This window comes from Nomascus leucogenys, chromosome 20, assembly GCF_006542625.1.
Source record: "Nomascus leucogenys isolate Asia chromosome 20, Asia_NLE_v1, whole genome shotgun sequence".
Lineage (NCBI taxonomy): Eukaryota > Metazoa > Chordata > Mammalia > Primates > Hylobatidae > Nomascus > Nomascus leucogenys.
This window is the reverse complement of record NC_044400.1, coordinates 8,315,827-8,329,291: the sequence shown is the minus strand read 5'-3', so window position 1 is coordinate 8,329,291 and position 13,465 is coordinate 8,315,827. Positions and strand designations below refer to the sequence as shown.

At 38.7% G+C, this 13,465-nt stretch overlaps 1 protein-coding gene across 1 annotated transcript in view; it reads left to right on the top strand.

Annotated features, from left to right (window-relative positions):
• ARHGAP15 (Rho GTPase activating protein 15) overlaps positions 1 to 13,465 on the top strand; it is a 638,539-nt gene that overhangs the window by 597,529 nt on the left and 27,545 nt on the right. The window lies entirely within an intron of this gene.

Genomic DNA, 13,465 nt, shown 5'->3' with positions numbered 1-13,465 from the left:
AGTATGGAGCCAGAGTTCTTCTGGTTGTCTACACAGCCTGGATTCAATAAACTGTTATATATGCATATTATGACAATGTGGTCAAGGAAACCAGATTTTTTTACTCTACCTTCAAATGCCTATGGAGCCTAAATCTGGTGCTTATTTTTCTTGTCCCCATTCAATATGTTAACATATTCATAATTTGACACAGGTTACGTTCATTTTATAATTAAAGTTATGGAGTTAGCTGGAAAAGCATTCAGACTATACTGAATTTAAAAAAATGTGCATCTTTTTTCTATATTATACTGCAGCGTTCGATGTGAATCTGAAGTCTGGATAATCCCAGACTGTGTTAGTTTGCTAGGGCAGCCGTAACACAATACCACATACCAGGCGGCTTAAAAAGCAGCCATTTATGTTCTCACACTTCTGGAGGCTGGAAGTCCAAGGTCAAGATATCAGCAGGTTTGCTTTATTCTGAGGTCTCTCCCCCTTGGCTTGCACACGGCCACCTTCTTGCTGTTTTACCCTCACATGGTTTTTCTTCTGTGCTTTTGTGTCCCTGGTGTCTCTCTGCGTGTCTAAATTTCCTCTTTCTATAAGGACATCAGTCAGATTGGATTAAAATCCACCCTAATGGCCTCATTTTTAACTTAATGACCATTTTAAAGGTCCAGTCTCCAAATGCAGTCACATTCTGAGCTAACAGCAGCTAGTGCCTTATCATATAAACTGGGGTCGGGTGGGATAACTCAGCGTATATCACACACAAAGGTATATTCACATCCAAGCTGCTGACATACCCTGTACCAATGAGGTATTTATTTGAGCCCCAAACTAAAACCTAAATTAATATTCTTAAGTCTGGAGTATTCTTCCAGTATGGTTTTTCAGCCACATCCTCTATGGGAATGAAACAATGATGACTTTGTAAGGTTTAGGGGAACAAGCAGCAGCATGACTCTTCTCATACCTTCTTGCTAGACTGGAAGGAAGCAGTTCCTGTGTACAGTAAGTGTTACCACAGTGCCTGACCGAGCCCCACCCCGCCTTCAGGGACCCTGGTCTAGAGGCATAAGTGCCTCCCTCTCCATTACCGCCGCCCTCCATTAGGAGCAGATAACGCGTGAGCTACCACTTTCACAATAAAACACTGCACTTACACCACACCTTTCAACTCAGCATTTCCAAATGCTTGAAAAATCATTATTATTTTTATTATTTATTTGTGGAATCCCAGCAGTCTACTCAGCACTGGGAAGTGCAGTGAAAGCCACAGAGCTATGGTCTCAGTTACGCAGACTTAAACCGACACTCAAGTTTCCTCCACGATGTGCCAGTAAAAAGTCTGAAGGTGGACATTTTTGCATGTGCATGCATAGCAAGAAAAAAAGTGAAAAGGTAGTTTAGGTCTGAGTTACCCTGCTACTCACATACCTGAGAAAAGAGCCATTTGTTAGTATTGTTCTGATAAATGAAGGACTCAACCAAGAACAAAGCAAGAAAGCAAACACAGTTTTAGACCCGAAAGCTCAGAAAATGGAAATGCACTTCCCTAATCAAGGGCATCTACAATAACACTTTTAAAAGGATTATTAAGCAATGCAGGAAGTAGAAATCAATCAGGCTCTGCTTGTTGTTCACTGGTCATTATTTCCTGGGTCAAATCTGCTTGACATTCAATTTAATACAGTCTTTCATCAAGTCAAAAGGCCTGAGAGAGAAACTTTCACTGGCCACCCACATTTTCAGCAGGGCTGTTGCCTGGTCCGATTCACTGTTGTTTTCCAAGTTTTTACCATCATTGCATATTATGCCTACTTCTATTGAAGCAGCTACTGCTTTTAATGATTTCCACAGTGGTAAACATATATTGTTCATCCCTGTAATGCTAGAAGCTGGTCCAATGCCTGGCATATAGTAGGTGCTCAATAAATATGAGATCTGTGAACAATAAATTTTCGCCCTACAAAGGCATTCTCAAAACGAATTGGACACATCCTGCTCTTTCTACAAAGTTACAAGCTAAGACAGATCACAGTAAAGCAGAGATATTGCAGACACACATTTAAAACCAAATGAAATAATGATTTAGACTGCCTTAAATCAAAGTGACTAAATGCATTTTTAGAAAGTACATGTTGAAAGTTATCTTGACTAGTCTTGCATTTAGCCAGGAAGTTTTCTGGAAGAAGTATAAATTTAGGGATTTTTTTATGAGATGAGAGGGAGAAATCATAAATAAGTACGTGTTCTAGAAAGTGGGGTAAGACCACAGAGGAATCCTAAAGTTATTAATAGAGGTCAGGAATTGGACTTTAGAAAAACAGAAGAGGCAAGGAATTGAGAACAGAGGAAAATCAGATTACTTGGAGTGTTCTAATGAATGCCTTTCGAAGAAGATAAAGACCACCGTGTATAGAAAGCTACTTTGAAGATATAAAAGGGTTTGTTAGTAACATGACTGGGCATATACTAGAGTAGAAATTCCAAAATAAGAGCTGCCACAACGCAGCCAAAGTGAGAAGATATTTCTCTGGTCACCTGTGCTTGGTGCCAGCCACCATCCTCTACTGTTCTTCATTGTCCCCAGAGCTGGAGGCTTAGAAAGGCCAGACACACACTGTAATCGTATGTCTCTTTCAGTTTGTGTGGAGAGTGACTCACAAAAGGGTGGTTCCCGTGCTTACACAAAAGTATGCAATATTTCTTTGTCTTTCACCATCTCAAACTGGTAATTCATAAAGACTGTATGCTATTCTGTATTGGACAATATTGAGGCTTAAATATCCTAAGCCCCTCATAAGAAGGATGCTGCAAACACGAGAATAAGGGGTGTCTTCTGAAAATGAGTGAACTAAGCCGCTTAGGAAGTTGCTGGCCTCATCTCAAAACCCACCCAATAACAGCAGTACAGCTAGAAATAGAGTTCAAAAGTCAAAAGTGCCTGGCTGCCCTAAAATTTTCTCATTGCATGACTTGGTTCAAGGGGCTTCATTATATTTTGTATTTAGATTTCACACATTTATATTCCACAGTGCAGTGTCTCTTTAAAAATGTAGCTGTTGAGTTTAAAAATTAGGAAGTAGTAAAGTGGCTTCCAGATACATATGGAAGGTTTTTGTTTGGGTGGTGTGTGGGAAGGGGTTGGTTTTGTTTTTAGTTGTGTGCAATTTCAGTCCAATCAACACCTAGACCACTCCTTTAAAAAAAAAAAAAATAAAGAAAAAGGCTTTTTTTTTTTTTTTTTATGATTCAGTGTGCACAGAATTTCTTGCAGACATCTGGGAGTTTAACCAGAGACATCCAAGAGGCCAGTAGAGGTGGAGCAGCAATAGAGAGTAAGAGTTGACTTTTATCCTCATTCTTAAGAGGGAAATAGTTTATTGGTTTTAGAGGTGAAACACTAGAAAGGAAACTGCTCAATCCTCTCATTTCAAAGATGAGCAAACTTGGGAGTTTCCCAAGTCATCTAGCCACTTTGCATGTCCTATAACCCAAATTTCTTTAAATTGTGGAAAGAAAATGGAAATAAACTACCTTGAAGGCATTTGAGCTCCAACTGACTAATGATTCTAGGTCGTTAAATACAGTTAGCGTTGTTAGATTTTCTGGTTTCCAGTGGGGGTAATTCCATCACAGAGAATCCTTTTCTATCAAATTGTTGGTACTTCATTTTCTTAGCTCTGCCTGGTGGTCTCTAACTATTACCTCCATATAAGAAGGCTTTTCTTTTCCACCAAATGAATGAATTTTCTCATCAATTCCAGTCATGCCTCATACATCCCCCTCACTAGGACTTTGTCCACACTCCTCCCTCCAGTTCAGGTTCCTCTGTGCACTCTCTGCCTATCCCAGATTCTACCACTTCTTCAGAGGACCTGGCTCAATATCCTGCTCTTTTAGATCTGCTATTCAGAGATCTGGTCCTAACTGCAGAGACTTTTCCCTACTTTGAATTCATAGCCTTTCTTATGAATAGCTGTATAGGTGAATTTGATGCTTACATATAGCATGGTGAATGTAGGGCAAAGGCTATGCTTATTATTTTTTGATTCTTGCAGAATATCTAGCATGAATAGACACAACTTACTGAATACTAACCATACGTCCCATATCTTGCTGAAAAATTTTAAATACATGTTCTCAATTCAACAACCATGTAAAGTCATTATTATCCTCAATTTATGGAAGCAAAATCTAGCATCCAGAGAGAAGGTGTTATTTTCCTAGATCAACCAACTAAAAGTGATGGGATCAGTATCTGAAATGCAGGTATGTCTGAATCGAGAGCCCTTGTGGCCAGCTTCTATGCAAAATTGCCTTCCTTCTCGGAGTAACTTGCACATAAAAATCACTAAATATTTGTGAATTAGACAGATGAATGAATGAATTATTTGGAACCTGTTCCTTTCACCAGTTTGACTTGCAAAAGGGAAAACAATAAGAAATTATGAATCTTGTTGCCTCTGGACAGATGTGGTCAGTTAGCACAAGCAAAGCAGAAATGTTCTCAAAAGTTAACAGTAAAGTCAATCACTGGACACCTACACGGAGGTAAAATGACTCACAGGGAATGAAGCAAGCCTCGAATAAAATTTGGCCCAAATCCAACAAGCATTTGGAACCTCATAGCATGCATTTGGAATACTACCTTCATCCCTTATTTTTTCTTCACCTTTATTGTCTTAGCCATTTTAAGTATATTTTAACTTTTTTATATTGAATGCATTTTTAAAATGCAGTATATTCTTTGTAGAAGTATTCGTCAGGTTAATACAAAATAAAATGAGATTCATGCTCATATTTACAAAGTAAGTTCAGAAATGTTTACTGAAAGGGTAGAAGTAGGTAGCTCACAACCTCACATTTAATTTTAGCCAAGCATAGAACTATAACTGTGAAGTTATATTTCAGGGAAGCTCTAAAATGTATGGATTTGCAGGAGGTGTTTAAATAATACAGGTTGTCCGTATTAAAATCAGAAGTGTTTAAAGGCCAATGGAAAACATGTGAGATTTTCATAGAATTAAAGAAAACAACTCACTAAACAGTACACATAGCTCCTGGTTTGAAAATGATTTTATCTTTAAATACCCCATAAGGTTTGCAAACTGATACTTTAAAAAACAGAGATGAGGGTTGACTAAAAGACATGATTTTCTTGAAGTTTCTTGGTAAATTAATATCAAGATAATAAGGAAACCCTCCTTCCCCAGTTTTGTTTTTGGGTTGTTTTTTTTTTATTCTGAGCACACCAGATGGCATTTCTCTCTGTTGCCATCACTGACACACAATTATGTTTTCCAATAGAGAGGGAGGCTGGGAGCCATTGATCTACCCCAGTCATGTCGCATGAATATCTCCACTTTCATAAAGAAAGCCTTTGTCTGGGATTTCTCCAGTTGTGGTAAAGAAGCAGGAATGTTGAGGCAACTCTCAGTTCATGGGAACAAACTTAGGTCAATGAATGAGCCATGGACAGGGGGGTCAGTTGGGAGAAGAGAAAGAGCACTTATTATCAGATCGTCATTGCGCCCTCTGCTCCATCAGCGAGCATCATTGTCTAAGACAAGTTCTCAAGGACCTCTGAAGGATCTGAGTCAAGCCCTTTCTAGGAATGCTGAAAAGGATGGAGATCTGATTGATTTTAACGGCAGGCATGTGTGTGACCAAATAAAGCAGATCCCTGAAGAGTCTTTTTCCAGATGTATATGTAGCATTTTGTACTTCATCTGAGCCCATTTTGGAGAGCGAAGGCCCTTCAAAAGTAAAATAATCTGTGTGGATTGAGGGTTTGGTACCCAAGGGCCCAGACTTCAATTCCCAGTTACATCCATCAACTGTGCCTTCAATTACTGATTTCAACTCTAAGCTAGAAAAATAAAAACTGTCCCAACTTCGTTTTTCAGAAAATATAGTAGCAAGTTTAACAAACTTATTTCCCAACTCATGTTGTAAGACAAGCTACCATACATTTCAGTCAGAAGGTGACTATAATTTATTCAGAGATTAAAAGAATTCATTTGCATTTCTTCATTTGCTTAGTCTATCAGATTACGAAGAATTTTTCTCTGTTTAAGGACATTGACCCCTACCTAATAAGATAAAAAAGTGTGTGCTTTGGGGAGGACTTGGGGAAATATGTACAATACCTAAGATGGAATTTCTAGAGTCTTTAAAATCTTTAAGTCCATAATCTGTAATATCTACAAAATTTTCTTTAAAAATTCTTTTTAAGAAATTTCTTATCTACATTTTTTACTGAAAAATTACTTCTGCAAAAAATTTGTTTTAAGAAACTTCTCTTTTATCTAAATTTATTTTATAAAAATCTTAACTATAACCCTGCCCCCATTCATGTTAATATTTGATCTTGATCTTTTTGTGAAGCATCCAGTCTAGTCTAGCAGGTGAGGGCCTTGCCTACCTTGGTTTAGATGTGCATGAATGCTAAGTTCTCCCTTCAAACAGTCACGGTCCTATTCTCATCAGAGATAGCCAGGGGCAGCAGCAAAGGGTGAATGAGATCCATCATGAAATGTCCAGTGTCAATGTGCTCTCCCAATTTACTTACTGACCTTCAGCTTGCAGCCACACTCCTGACCCTCATGAGTTGGAGCCTAAGGGGGAAATGGCACTGAGGACCAATTCCTGTGTCCTGTTGGTCTGTGGTCTCAATTAAGTGCTAATTAATTACCACTGGCATCTTTGGCATCGCTTGTCAAATTGCATTTAGTAGTGTATTTTCACTGTTTAAACATCAGTAGTCCAAAACTCACGCTAAAAATCCCATGTTCTCATAAATCCCCCTTTTTTCCCTCGTACAAATTGTGTTTTAAAAATTCAACAAATATATCTATAGCCACTGCAGGTAGCTTTCAAATATAAGAAACAGGAACTGGTATTGTCAATTTTGATTAATTGTACTTCATTAATAAACATCCTGTTATTCTGTTTCCACCTGCAGTTGCTGATGTTGCCTGGAATCAATTAACTCATATAATTTGATTTATTTTACAAAGACATTTTGGGATGTGCTGCGCTGATGATAAAGGTCCTATTTTAGCAGTTCTTGATTGCAAGTTAGATTGTACCTGAATGGATTTCTGTTTCTACATGGATATGTATACATGAGTGTGTGATTTGCAAGCGAGTAGGCAGAAAATACTCCTTGAAGAAGTCTTGAATTAAAGAATTCATTTTAAACATGGTGGGGGGTATTCCTCCTGAATATTCTGACTTTATCTGAAGACTCCTAAGAAATACAGATCCTGAAATGTCGTGTCCTCTCTCTTAATCAAGACCTTTTATTTAGCAGATTGGCAAATATTCCTTCAAATTAAAAAACAAAATAGTAGTACTAAGCACCAAAGTTAAAACACCCACTAGAACTATGATTTTAGAGACAGATATTAGATTCAGCTTCATGTATAATTTACTTTGCTTTGCTTTGTTTTAAACATAATTTCTTTTTCTCTCCCAAATATTTACAAGCCATGATTTCTGGATCAATCTATTTGATCCCATTATTTGCTATGTGAAAACCTATCTTAGGCTTCCATAGGTATCTAAGAAACACTAAGTTTAGCACAAGTGACAACAGCCCAACTCAAACAGTTTAGACAAAAAAGAGAATTTGCTGGATCACATAACTGAAAATTCCATAATCAGACATGACTTTGGGCATGACTAGATTCAATTGCCAAAGGGTATTGCATAGAATTTGTTTCTTTCCATTTCTAAACTCTGCTTGCCTCTGGGTTAGCTTTGACTTAAAAATCTTTCTCCCTGGTAGCAAGATGGCAACACCAGAATCGTATCACATCAGCTTAGCATACTCAGGGGCAAGTAAGCTTCTCTCTCACTGTGCGAAAAGAAAATTCTCAAAAAATTATTCTCCTTGTCCTGGATTGGGCCCCTTGTTTATTACTTGTTTGTTCCTGATCCATTCTCTATGACAGAGGACTGCATGGCTCTCATTAATCAGGCTTGAGACACAGGCCCACTCAACCACATAGACTAGAAGTGAGGGAGAAGCAATTTTCCCCAAAAGATGGTCTTACCAAAAAGAAGAAGAAATAATGACTAGAAGGCAAAAAAAAAAAAAAAATCCACTTATCCACAGTAGTACAGTATAACTACAATCTTTTTTGTCCAACAAAACTATCCTGTCTCTGATTGCAATAATATTTCAATCAATAGACATAAATGAAAGCTAACTCACATTAAGGAGCACTGGTGCCTATAATTAGAAAAGGTTGCCGATCCCTCATTCTCATTTGCTACTAAATTGACAAGGCTTATGAAGAATATCAAAGTAATATCCATCCATCTGTGCATTTCTTCATCCACGTAACACTCATGAGCATATGTGATGAGACAGGCACTAAACTGAGCACTGGGACTACAAGAATTAGTAAGCCAGGTCCTTCGCCTAGATGTGTCAGGCGCAGTGGCTCACACCTGTAATCCCAGCACTTTGGGAGGCCGAGGTGGGTGGATCACCTGAGGTCAGGAGTTCGAGACCAGCCTGACCAACATGGTGAAATCTCGTCTCTACTAAATACAAAAAAATTAGCCGGGCATGGTGGCGCATGCCTATAACCTCAGCTACTCAGGAGGCTGAGGCAGGAGACTCGTTTGAATCCAGGAGGTGGAGGTTGCAGTGAGCCGGGATTGTACCACTGCACTCCAGCCTGGGCAACAAGAGTGAAACTCTGTCAAAAAAATAAAATAAAATAAAATAAAAAAAAACCAAAAACACCAACGAAAAACACACCTATATGTGGAGACAGTAGAGTATAGTGATAGGAGAAAAGGCTTTGGAATTAAATAGAGTAGGGTTCCAATCCCAGCTCTTTTCCTTAGACAAAGTGTAGAGTGTACAGTTATAGACAAAATGTAGAATGTAGACAAATTTCTCATTTCTTCTAAGCTTCAGTTTTCATATCTACAAATTATTATAAGAATTAAATGGGTAATATATATTAGGTGTCCAGCATAGAGCCAAGCACATAAGTTTTCAAAAATTAACAGTTAACTACTGTGTACATCAAATGAGATAATGGAAGCAAATTGCTTTACACAATGCCTGGCACGTAGCAAGCCCTCAGGAAATGATAGCTGGCAGCTATTGTCATGTGAAATAGAATGAAGAACTAGATCTAAAAGAAAGCAACATTTCAAAACCCAACCAACCTCTATCATGATAAATTTGGAAAAGGCCTTGAGAGTTCACCCAGATCTATCCCTATCCTCAAAGAAAACACTTTAGTAATTTTAGACATAATAGAATATTTTTCTCTCCAAAGAAAGTGTTTGCAAAGCAACTCTCTTCCTTTTGTGCTCATATTTCATCAGTTTACATAATATTTAATTAAATTACGTAATTACAATAATAAGTACAACTGGCATAAACTTGTTTGGGACTCTCTCCCGGGACTTCCCTCTAGTGGGAACAGATGTGCACAGTTGAGAGTCATTAACTAGCTGGGAACATTGAATATGTTGTGGGTATTGGTCAGTATGTTTTACGGGGGAGATAGAGAGCCGATCAAGTGGCAGTCAGCCAAGAGAGCTTCTTCTGCATTGCAGCAGTCTCCTGCATTCTCTTCATTTACATGAATGCTCCTGGTTCTTAAAACTTTGTCTCAAGTTTGACCTACTTATGCATTTTCTAAACATCCTTCAGCAGCTGATATGCAGAAAACTTTATTACTAGAATTGTAAACATGCCTTGTAGAATCATTTTGTTATTCTATAGTCATAACCATGTATTGGGCAGAGAAAGCAATGTAAACAGAAAATGTAGAGCATGAGGATGAATGCTGGGCACTGCCCTTTGTACATTTCTTCTGCCAGTCATAAATAATAGGTTATAAATTCATTCCTAAGAAGAAAGTGATAGAAACATGTCTCGCACGTGAAAATGATACTATCAATTGAATAGAACCAAAAAGATTCGAACATGCTTATTTAATGTCCTCTTGCTTTCTGACTGGCCAAATGCGTGAACATAAGGAACCATTCTTCCCATCCCTAATGGTAATCTCATGAAAACTTTTGAAACTGGTTTATTTATTTATCTTATTTTTTGAGAGAGTTTTCACTCTTGTTCCCCAGGCTGGAGTGCAATGGCACAATCTCGGCTCACTGCAACCTCCGCCTCCTGGGTTCAAGCGATTCTCCTGCCTCAGCCTTCTGAGTAGCTGGAATTACGGGCATGCGCCACCACACCCAGCTAAATTCTTGTATTTTTAATAGAGATGGGCTTTCACCATGTCGGTCAGGTTTGTCTCAAACTCCTGACCTCAGGTGATCCGCCCATCTCAGCCTCCCAAAGTTGAAACCTGTTCGTTTACTGCATTGCAATCCTCAGAGTCAGAGCACCACAAACCTGAGAAGCATTGGCAGCATATATGTATTTTTTAACTTGGGCTTTGGTGGGGGATTCATGATGCCATTTTCAGTTGTAAGTAATATTCACTAGCAGATGAAATCTATTGAAGTTCTTATTTATAAGCAGGTACTTCTGCTGAGACAAGACTTGTGCCTCAGGAAGTTAAAATTTTTTTATCAGAGTAGCAAATAAGCTATCATATAGAACTGGTCAAATCCAGGAGGAATATGCCTTTCACTAGTAGCCTGTGGAGTCATTTAGTGTTCTAACCAATGAAGGCACGTTTCAATCCTCAACTGTGGATTTGAACATTTGGATTTTTCCCGAGTAACCACTGGCCGTCCCAGCAGATACCAATATTGTATAGGATGAATGACTCTTTAAAGCTGACTTGAGCCAGATCAATTCCTTTGACTTGAACAACTTCTGGGCCCCTCTTTGAACATCATGGAGACTAACTGATAATAATTATTTATGTGACACAGGTTCTCTATAGTCACTATAATGTCAAGCATTTTTGGTGTAAATAACAATTTAAAGTTTAATAATTCCTTTTGGTGAGAAAAAGATTTGTGAGCAAAAGCATCATTTTTACTTTGTTTCTATTTCTTTTCTTAATCCATGAATTGACTGAGCTCCAAAATCCACAAATCACATGCTTTGCTTTGTAAAGAACTTACATTCACCAGCAATTACACAGACTGAAATGTCCTTAACGCCAGGTTTAAGTGCCAACAAAAGGCACTCTGGTTGGTCCCATTCCTTGGTTCAAGCCTCCGCCCCTGATTCAAACAGCCATAACGAAAACATGGTCAGGTCTACTCATTGGGAGAAAAGGGAATATTCTGGTGAATGATCGTGGAGCATTTTGAATGAAGGTCACTGGAAAGAGAGGCTGGAACCAGGTTATCAAAGGAATAATGTGTCCTATTATGGAGCTGAGATTTTACCTTATGCACAATAGAACCAGCTGCTGGTTTTTAAGCAGAGAAGATTGACCAGTGATGAGGCTGAGAGCCCATCTGCATGCACACTCGATCTTGGAAGGCTCTGTGACCTGTGCTTAGGGGCAAACAGTGATCGCAGGTGAAGTATACTTGGGAGAGCAGAAAAAGACAGCAGCCTTAGGAGAAGAAGATGGCAAAAATGACATGAGGGAATTAAGCTCCCTAGCAATCCTGCTGGGGTTCAAAGCTAGATTCTGGTCCTCATGGGAAATGAAAAGTAAAACCAAGAATCAATATCACAAGCAGAAAGGCCATTTGGGAAAACTGGCCACATACAGCCCAGTCCTGCTGCATCCTGGAATCACAATCCTGTGAGCTGGCAAGGTCCATAGGCTCTTATAAGAAACTTGAGTACAGCTGAAGCAGGCAAGAAATAGCACCCAGAGACCTTGGGAATTTTGCATCATCATTCCTCTTAAAATTTGTTTAAAGCTCCAACTCTTATAAAATTAGAACCCCAGTATCTTTCAGGTTATCAGAAAGGGTTGATATTTTCTTTAGGTATTTCTGGTCTGATTTCCTGCTGCCCTTGAACCCACAACTCACTCATGCCTTCCCATTGGCCGATGTTCTCTTAATTCCTTTTCAATGTTTTCCAGCGCTCACTGTAGGCCATATCATTCAGCTGACTTTTACTGAAGATTGACAGGGTATAGAGAGATCACATCACACCCAGCCTAGCTGATAATTTAAAATGTAAACTATGTAAACTTAAATAACAGGTGCCCCTGTTACCAAAATGCACCTTGATCATTCTCCCTACACCCCCAACTAAGGAATTTTCGTAGATTGTCATTTCCATTTGGTCTCCAACTTCCCACCATGTCATTCTGCCCCAACACTCTACTTTCATAATCTCTTTTTTTGCACACAGCTCTCATAAGTCCATTTTTGTGTTTTACGCAGAGAATTTGGTTCTCTTTTTTTCTGGCTGTGTTTGAGAGATTATGTTTCTACAACCAAAATGGTCCATCAAAATGTTTTGCTAAGCAAAACAGAAAAAAAAAATGATTTTCTCCACTAGGAGGAATTTTGCTGTCAGCTATTAAAATAGCATTTTCCCTCATATACATGAATCTACAAGATGAGCATAATTGTATCTCTTATTAGCTTAGGCAAGGATTGATAGATCTAAACCAATCTGCAGAGAATCTACTGGGCTATATGTATATGTCCTGACCCTTGTGGCTACCGCTGTCTGTCTGCATATTAGGAACAACAGATACGTCAGAATCTACCTCTCGACTTTCTGTGACAGGTAGAAATGTAGTATCTCCAGCAAGGCAATTCCCTTGAGCCATTACACATGCAAAATATTTCCTCAATTGAAAAATGCTACTGGAAATTTTCACAGAGAACTCTAGGAAAGAAATTCCTGAAATTGCAGTGTAAAAACTCGTAAAAGAGCTCTGCAGTAAGAAGCAATATTCTCACCAGGCTGTTGATACCATTTGAGAAATTTACATCAAAACAGTGTCAGCGGTGGTGATAACAAGCGCAGTGTCAACGAGATCCGCCAGGTCTGTCAGTTGATGTAGTCCCAGGTACAGCAGGGGCAGTTTGCTGTCTTATTGCAGAATAAATGTGGGCCCCAAAACTGTCAGTAGCACAGAGCTATTTAGTGCCTTAAAAGACAATGAAATTCTCTCAGGAAATGAGAAACACAGGATCTACGCAGCTTCCAGTTTGAGGGCCATATTTATGTGTTTGAGCATTGATTTACAAAACTGCCTTTTGTTTTGCAAATGCTAATACCATCCCATCCGTTTTTTTTCCAGAAATATTGAAGCTGTAGTTAATTGAAAAAAAAAAAAAAAGAAAAAAGAAAAAAAAAAAAGGCAAGGATTTAGCAGCTATATTCAATGTACTGTATTGCTATAAAACTACTTCACATCCTGTCACTCATCTCCCTCCTCCATTCTTGCCCCACCCAAAATCGCTGAACCAAACAATGACAAAAATATAAAAGGACCAAAGCAACTCACCCACATTGCCCAGTAGTGGTCCCTTGGCAAACACAGTGAAAACATCACCTTGGCAGATGACAGACAGTTGGGCCTTGGCTAGGGCG